Source organism: Chiloscyllium plagiosum, unplaced genomic scaffold (genome assembly GCF_037043375.1).
Source record: "Chiloscyllium plagiosum isolate Xiang-an unplaced genomic scaffold, Cpla_swu_hap1 HiC_scaffold_10, whole genome shotgun sequence".
In the NCBI taxonomy this organism is placed as follows: domain Eukaryota; kingdom Metazoa; phylum Chordata; class Chondrichthyes; order Orectolobiformes; family Hemiscylliidae; genus Chiloscyllium; species Chiloscyllium plagiosum.
In genome coordinates this window covers 106,563,660-106,572,184 of record NW_028270148.1, presented here as the reverse complement: position 1 = coordinate 106,572,184, position 8,525 = coordinate 106,563,660, and the positions used below count along the sequence as shown (strand labels likewise).

The 8,525-nt window shown below is 42.2% G+C and overlaps 1 protein-coding gene across 1 annotated transcript in view; it reads left to right on the top strand.

Moving 5' to 3' along the window:
• Positions 1-326: 326 nt before the first annotated feature.
• Positions 327-8,525, top strand: part of fermt1 (FERM domain containing kindlin 1) — a 98,699-nt gene continuing 90,500 nt past the window's right edge. Inside the window, exon 1 of the mRNA XM_043696578.2 lies at positions 327-660. The gene's annotated coding sequence lies outside the window, so the exon portion shown is untranslated. The remainder of the gene's footprint in view (positions 661-8,525) is intronic.

Sequence of the window (8,525 nt, the reverse complement as noted above, 5' to 3'; positions counted from 1 at the left end):
GGTGCATTAGCCATGGGGACTACAGGGTTACAGGGATGGGGTGGATCTGGGTAGAATGCTCTTTAGAGGTTCAGTGTGGACTGGATGGGCCGAATTGCCTGCTTCCACCCTGTAGAGATCTTGTGTGTTCAATCCTATGTCCTGCTGTGTTCTTCTTTCTAAAATAGGGGTTTGAACCGTACCCCGTACAGTTGCATTTACCCTATCGATCTGTGAACTCACTTGATATGTCACACTTGACTTGTAACCGCAGTACTCCCAACTTAACCATCAAGAACACATTGCGGGCGGGTGGGGAAAGATGAAGATTCACTCAACACCACTCCACATTTTGGAGAAGCTGTGTCGTGCAGCTGAGAGGTTCCGGGATTTACAGAAAGCATACCTTTGCTGACAGGAAGTTATTGAAAATCTTCATGCCTTCAGGGGATGGTTTGGAATCTCTCTCACCTTCCACCTCCTCCCAGACTCTCAGCGCCGCGTTTCAGTGACAGGATTGGCTCAGAATGCAAAACGGACTGAGAGAGTTTTAAAACAAGAACTGGACAGCTTTTGATGTTTTGTTTTTTTTTGCACAAGCAGCAGGGATTTATATCGAAGTTGAATGTCGAGTGGGTTTGGTTTTATGACCTCTCTCTTTCCCTGAGTCTCCTGTTCAAGGTGAGTTCACCTTTTCTTTGTTGTTGTGTTTTTGTGACTTGCGAAAAAAAACCCCGTCTCTTGACGACATTTGACAGGGGCGCGGGCGAAAGAGGTTCACGAGGGGACAACACGAGAGAGGGCGGCTGGTGTTGGAAATGTCTTCTAGTTCATCGTTTTCCCCAGAGTTTTATCATCCCTCAAAGACCCCACACCCTTTTGTCAGTTCTTGCTACATTTTGGTCACTCTGTCCACTTCTCAAACTCAACTTGAATTGCAATTTTGAAGGGAACTCCTTTAGTGCAAGCCCTTGTATTTCTCTCAGCCTCTTGACTCGGCTATTTGACCTCTCTCTTTATACATATATTTTTAAGAAAACGATCCTTTGTGTCTTTGATTCCTACCTTCGATTGCCTCCACACCCCCCCTCCCCGACTGCATTGTTCATAAACGTACGCCTTTAATTTTTCTTCCATTTCAATAGAGCCTTTGTTATGCACTTCACTAGTTTCCAAAGGGTTGATAATATTTTCAACAATCTTGTATTTATAGCCCCGAGAATACTTTACACAAGTAACCACTTGCTGAACAGCCGGTGCTATCAAAGTTCAGTTTACATTACATTTTTTTCTCTGTCTGCAAAATTGTCATAAGGAATGTGGGATAACCAGATTTTGAATTTGAACTTTGCCGCTTTCAGTCTCGACAAATTGTTTGAAATCTTTGCTCGGTGTGGCACCATTCTTACATTCTAATTTATTTGTCAATAGAGAGTTAATAATCATTGATTTATCCTCCCTTTGTCTTTACGTACAACAAATAGAATCCCTACAGTGTGGAAGCACGCCATTCAGCCCATCGAGTCCACACCGACCCTCCAAAGCATCCATCCAGACCCACCCCCAGGGCTTGCAAATACCATGGCTAATCCACCTAGATGCAATGGGGTAATTTAGCCTGGCCAATCCACCTAACCTGCACATCTTTGGACTGTGGGAGGAAACCAGAGCACCCGGAGGAAACCTACACAGACATGCAAACTCTATACGTATATCTTTCAAGGTTGGAATTGAACCCTAGTCCCTAGCGCTGTGGGGAAGCAGTGCTAACCACTAAGCCAATGTGCCACCCCAAATGTATTTTACTTTCTCTTTTGACAGATTTATGTGCTGATAATGCCAACTTGCATTTGAATATCACCAAAAAGACCCCAGCAAGATTTAGTCGGATGTAGTCATTTTTTAAAAAGTGAATACTGAGTCAAATAATACAGTATTGGGACAGCTCGCAAAAAGCTGACTGAGGTGTATGTTAAGTAGAGTCTCAAGCAAGATATGTACGAAGGAACACAGTGATTTTAGGAAAACATTTCAGAGCAAAGACCCTGGTAAGATGGCTACCAGTGTCAGAAACAAAGGAGAAGGGTCTGAGATTCCTCAAAAGGCCTAATTACTGGAGCTGGACAGGGAAAGGATGCCAACACAAAGATTCCAATTTTTAATACAATGTTATTGTGGAGAAGAGTGTGTCAGTGAAGATTTGAATATTGGGACTTGGTGTGGAATATGATGTACTTTGAAAGCTAGGTAGAAGTGAGCTGTACTTACAGTATTGGCACCCACACTCTGCCATTGATGAAGGAACAGAGCAAAGAAAAGCAGTTAATCACCAGAGAGAGACAGTCTATTGGTTTTGCTTTCTTGAACCCTGCTACAAAAGAGGACGTTGTTTACTAAATTTGATTCTTGACAATTACTTGGTAAATCCTTGAAACTTAACGATCAGCAGCTTTATTATATCTGATAGGTTTTTAAAAAATATATATCTTTCGGAATGTGCTTTATTGTTTTTGTTATTAATATCAAAAAGGGAGAGAAAATCTAAGTGTGAGAAACCTTGCTAGGTTTTGGTGTAAAATCAATAAATATCAACATTAGTTCCAATGCTATTTTTTTTTGTCAGGGAGTGCTGAATGCGTTTGAACTGACCTGGCTGGTAGGATTGAGTTTCGGCTGTAATTAGCACTAAGTTAAGATTTACCTGGAGATTGATATTTGGATAAATAATAATGGGTGATGGCAGCAGATATTTGGGGAGAACCATTTGAGGGTTCACTACACACCAAAACATTTGCAGTCCTTAAGATTGTTAAGCCTCCCATTCTCGTGCTGCTGCATATTAGGTCCACGTATGTCAATTCAATAACTGATGGTGTGCACATGTCAATGTCTGTTAAATTCTTTCTTTTGTGTCTTCCACCTTGCCTACAGCATCAAACCCAAGACTGAATGAGATCATTGGTGTTGTTATCTGACAAGGTGCATTAAGGTTCCTCATTGCCCTCAGCATTTCATTAAGCCTTTGATGTTGTTCAGAGCGAACTAGACAGTAAATGGAAAAGTCCTGGGGAAAATTGATATACAGAGAGATCTGGGTGTTCAGGTCCATTTTTCCCTGAAGGTGGCAACACAGGTCAGTAAAGTGGTGAAGAAGGGGTATTGAGTACAAGAGTTAGAGTCATAGAGATGTACAGCATGGAAACAGACCCTTCGGTCCAACCCGTCCATGCCGACCAGGTATCCCAACCCAATCTAGCCCCACCTGCCAGCACCCGGCCCATATCCCTCCAAACCCTTCCTATTCATATACCCATCCAAATGCCTCTTAAATGTTGCAATTGTACCAGCCTCCATCACATCCTCTGGCAGCTCATTCCATACACGTATCACCCTCTGCGTGAAAAAGTTGCCCCTTAAGTCTCTTTATATCTTTCCCCTCTCACCCTAAACCTATGCCCTCCAGTTCTGGACTCCCCGACCCCAGGGAAAAGACTTTGCCTATTTATCCTATCCATGCCCCTCATAATTTTGTAAACCTCTATAAGGTCACCCCTCAGCCTCCGACGCTCCAGGGAAAACAGCCCCAGCCTGTTCAGCCTCTCCCTGTAGCTCAGGTCCTCCAACCCTGGCAACATCCTTGTAAATCTTTTCTGAACCCTTTCAAGTTTCACAACATCTTTCCAATAGGAAGGAGACCAGAATGGCACACAATATTCCAACAGTGGCCTAGCCAATGTCCTGTACAGCCGCAACATGACTTCCCAACTCCTGTACTCAATACTCTGACCAATAAAGGAAAGCATACCAAACGCCTTCTTCACTATCCTATCTACCTGCGACTCCACTTTCAAGGAGCTATGAACCTGCACTCCAAGGTCTCTTTGTTCAGCAACACTCCCTAGGAACTTACCATTAAGTGTATAAGTCATGCTAAGTTTTTCTTTCCCAAAATGCAGCACCTCGCATTTATCTGAATTAAACTCCATCTGCCACTTCTCAGCCCATTGGCCCATCTGGTCCAGATCCTGTTGTAATCTGAGGTAACCCTCTTCGCTGTCCACTACACCTCCAATTTTGGTGTCATCTGCAAACTTACTAACTGTACCTCTTATGCTTGCATCCAAATCATTTATGTAAATGACAAAAGTAGAGGGCCCAGCACCGATCCTTGTGGCACTCCACTGGTCACAGTCCTCCAGTCTGAAAAACAACTGTCCACCACCACCCTCTGTCTTCTACCAGGTGAGTTGGCAGGTCATGTTACAGTTGGAAAGGACTTTGGTTTGGCCGCATTTGGAATACTGCATACAGTTCTGGTTGCCACATTACCAAAAGGATGTGGATGCTTTGGAGAGGGTGCAGAGGAGTTTCACCAGGATGTTGCCTGGTATGGAGGGCGCTAACTATGAAGAGAGGTTGAATAGATTAGGATTATTTTCATTAGAAAGGATGACCTGATTGAGATCTCCAAAATCATGACAGGTATAGACAGGGTGGATAGCAAGAAGCTTTTCCCAGAATGGGGGATTCAATTACTAGGGGTCACAAGTTCAAAGTGAGATGGGAAAGGTTTAGGGGAGATATGCGTGGAAAGTTCTTTACACAGAGGATGGTGGGTGACTGGAATGCTTTGCCAGCAAAGGTGATAGAGATGGGCACGATAGCGTCACTTAAGATGTATCTAGACAGATACATGAATGGGCAGGGAGCAAAAGGATACAGATCTTTAGAAAATAGGCGACAGGTTTAGATAGAGGATCTAGATCGGCGCAGGCTTGGAGGGCCGAAGGGCCTATTCTTGTGCAGTAATTTTCTTTGTTCTTTGTTCTTCAATTGTTCATCTTGAAAGAAACCTGAGAGGTGACCTAACAGAAATGTTCATTATTATGAATCGTGTTGATAAATTGGATACAAAAGCAAAAAAAGTTAGATTTTCATTGGAGACAAGTGTCTTTGCTGGTGTTTAAAGATGGCGGGCATGACCCAATTGACACTTCAGTTCAGGGTTTCGACAATTTTCACTGGCCCAGGTTAAAGCCACATGTGGGAAGGGCGCTTTCGTCCTGAATTCCTGACTTGGGGATTGTCCCACTGTGGGGATAGGTACTGCATTTCCCCTTGTCCCCTCCCCTAACCCCAAACCCTTCACATTTTATGGGGAATGACCAGCTTCTCAAGGATTCATGGTTCACAGTCCCTCAGAGAAGCTGTGGGCCATACTCAGGAATTATTTGAAATTACACGTAAACAATCTTACCTATGTATTCTCGGCCAGTACGCAGTATGTTCAGAGCCAACGCGACGTACAAATCTGATGGAAAGACCTTGAAATGCTCATGAAAAATAATTACATGCAGGTAAAATTAAAAATCACACCACACCAGGTTATAGTCCAACAGGTTTATTTGGAAGTACTAGCTTTCAGAGCACTGCACCTTCAGGTAACTAGATGAAGGAGCAGCATTCTGAAAACTAGTCCTTCCATATAAATCTGATGGACTATAACCTGGTGTTGTGTGATTTTTAACTTTTTCCTCCCCAGTTCAACACTTTCACACTAAAATCACTGACAACAGCACTGTACCTTTCACAAAACTCTTCACCAGAAAGCACACAAGCCGACTGATCACATGATGCAGACATCCTATCCTCCTCAAGATTCTCCCCGTGTTTGAAATAAAGTTCATTCTAAATGTAGACTAGATTTCCCAGTTACAAGCTAAGTTTCAAGGCATGCAGAGCTGATTGCTTTCCTGTTTTAGCCGAACACACTGAATTTGCATTTTTCAGACAGAGGTTACTGAGGCTGGGTTTTGCTGTTCAGGTAAGTGCCGGGGATGGAATCACATAACAGTGAGCGGGAGTTCACTTTATTATAAAAAGAAGTCCACACGTCACAAATCACTTTACAGCCAATATGCGTTTTAGGAGAACCATCTGTATTAAGAAATCTGCTTTGATGAAGACTGCTGCTCGTAAGTGTTGATGTTGAAAGCATCAATTAGACAATGCCACAAGTAGTGTCTTTACCTCACTTGGCAACTCTTAATCTTGCCCAAATAAATGTACAAGATATTGAAAAAAAAATTTTTTAAGTTGTAACTTTTTAAGATTTCTATCAATCAAAACCTGGACTCTATTGCAGTCTATGTAAACATATAAACCATTAGTGAGTTCTTGGAACTCAGCCAAGCATTTATATTGAGGCCATCCAGATAACCAGATGTACAGTTTTTGTGGGTGTAATTGCCAGAATTGAGATGCCTCTGCTCCTATTTGTGTTCTGTTAGAGTACAGAAGTAGGCTGATGTCTACTTGGGAGGCATGAGGAAGTGATGTCAGAGTTAGAAAAAAAAATCTTCGATACCATGAGACTGACAGCTCTGTAATAATGCACAAGGCAGCTCTGACTGAGAGGAAGTCAAAACATATTGCAAGATTGTTGCAAACAAGCTGCAGAAAAGCTCAGAGACTCCCCAAATCATTCATCAGAACTCAAATTATTGTGGTGTACTGAGTCTTTCATCTGTTTATAAATTTCCAATAATGCATTGGGTGTAGAAAGAGGTAACTTTATACCCTGTTGATCTGTTGAACAAGGATAAAGCTGCAAAAGTCATAGTTTTCAATAGGTGGAGTTAAAGAGAATTTGCATTTACCTTTTTTTAGCATACAAGTGATGAAGTTCCACTTGCACATTCCGCACTGGAAGCACGTGCTACACCTTTCCATAATTATGGAGAGGAAGATGAGGTTAGCTTGGTTATTATTTTTTCCTAATGTCTTTGTAGCCAGCTCTGCCACAGTGAGCGTTCATTCATTCTCAGAGCTATGGATGACTCTACCTCTGCTTTTTTTAGTGTTTAGATCAGAGTGGTGCTGGAAAAGCACCGCAGGTCAGGCAGCATCTGAGGAGCAGGAAAATCGACGTTTCGGGCAAAAGCCCTTCGTCAGGAATGATGAAGGTCCTGATGAAGGGCTTTTGCCCGAAACGTCGATTCTCCTGCTCCTCGGATGCTGCCTGACCTGCTGTGCTTTTCCAGCACCACTCTGATCTAAACTCTGGTTTCCAGCATCTGTAGTCCTCACTTTTGTCCTCTGCTTTTTGTAGCCTGGTCTGCCAATGCAATGTGATTGCAATGTGATTTCAGAGAATGTTTCACTTTATGTACAATGTAAACAAATGATTGAAGAAAATTTACAGTTACTGCCACTCAATGCCAGTACATTGAATGATACTTTAGCTCATTGCATTCACAGCTTTGCAATTTGTGACTATTTAAAATTGCATTTTCTCTGTGTACCCTCTATAACAACTATTCTTGTCGTGTACTTCAAGATTGGAAGTTTTACCTTTCACTGCAGTGAAAGGTGAGAGTGGAGAAATGTTTTACGCTTGAAGCCATTAAAACTCACCTTCATATTTGTAGACTCCAGCGGCAGCTCAATCTGTGTTCCGGAGTTCTCACTGCATAAGGTTTGAGTTATAAAGGAAGGCTGGGACTTTTTTCACTGGAGCATAGAAGGTTGAGAGGTGTCTTGAAAGAAGTTTGTAAAATGATGAGAGGTATGGATAGACTTGATGGTAGTTGTCTTCTCTAAGTTGGGGAATTTCAAGTCTAAGGGGCACATTTTTAAGGCGAGACGCCAGAGATTTAAAGCGAAGAGTAGAGTGGATTTTATTTGTCATTTCTACCATATACAACTGACGCAATAAAAAAGACAGACATAAGAGGCAAATGTTTTAACAGAGGGTGATTCGCATGTGGAATGAACTTCCTGAGGAAGTGGTGGATGTACACACAGTTACAATGTTTATAAGACATTTGGATAAGTACATGAATAGGAAAGGTGTGGAGGGATATGGGCCAGGAGCAGGCAGGTGGGACTAATTTAGTTTGGGATTATGTTCGGCATGGACTGGTTGGACTGAAGGGTCTGTTTCAGTGCTGTATGACTCTATGAATAATTAGAGTATAGGAAAATCCAGACAGGTTCGCTGGTGATAGGGATTTCTGTTCTTTTGATTATGTTGACCATTCAGAGGTGGCTAACATTTGTCGGACATAAACATTGTGACAATGGAAGTCATCCAAAAATATACCAGAGGATAGCCTTTGTTGTTTTGTGCAGAAGATATCCTCTAGGTCCTCTAGGAGGTGGTGACGGCCTCATGGTGTGATTGCTGGACTATTAAATCAGAGATCCAAGTGATGTTCTGTGAACTCAGGTTCGAATCCTGCAGTAGTGGAATCTGAATTCAATAAAAATCTGGAATTAAGGGTCTGATGATGAACGTGAAATGATTGTCAGGAAAACTCCATCTGGTTCATTAATGCCTCTTAGGGAATGAGTTTGCTATCCTTAACTGATCTGGCCTACATGTAACTCTATTCCACTTCCTGGGTAATTAAGAAATGGCAATAAATGCTGATCTAGCCATATCCTATGAATGAATAAACAAGTCTTCTGCAATCATAAGGGTCCTCAGTGAAGTGAGGTTCAGTAAGACGAAACTCACAAAGGTCAAACTACTTGTGATACAG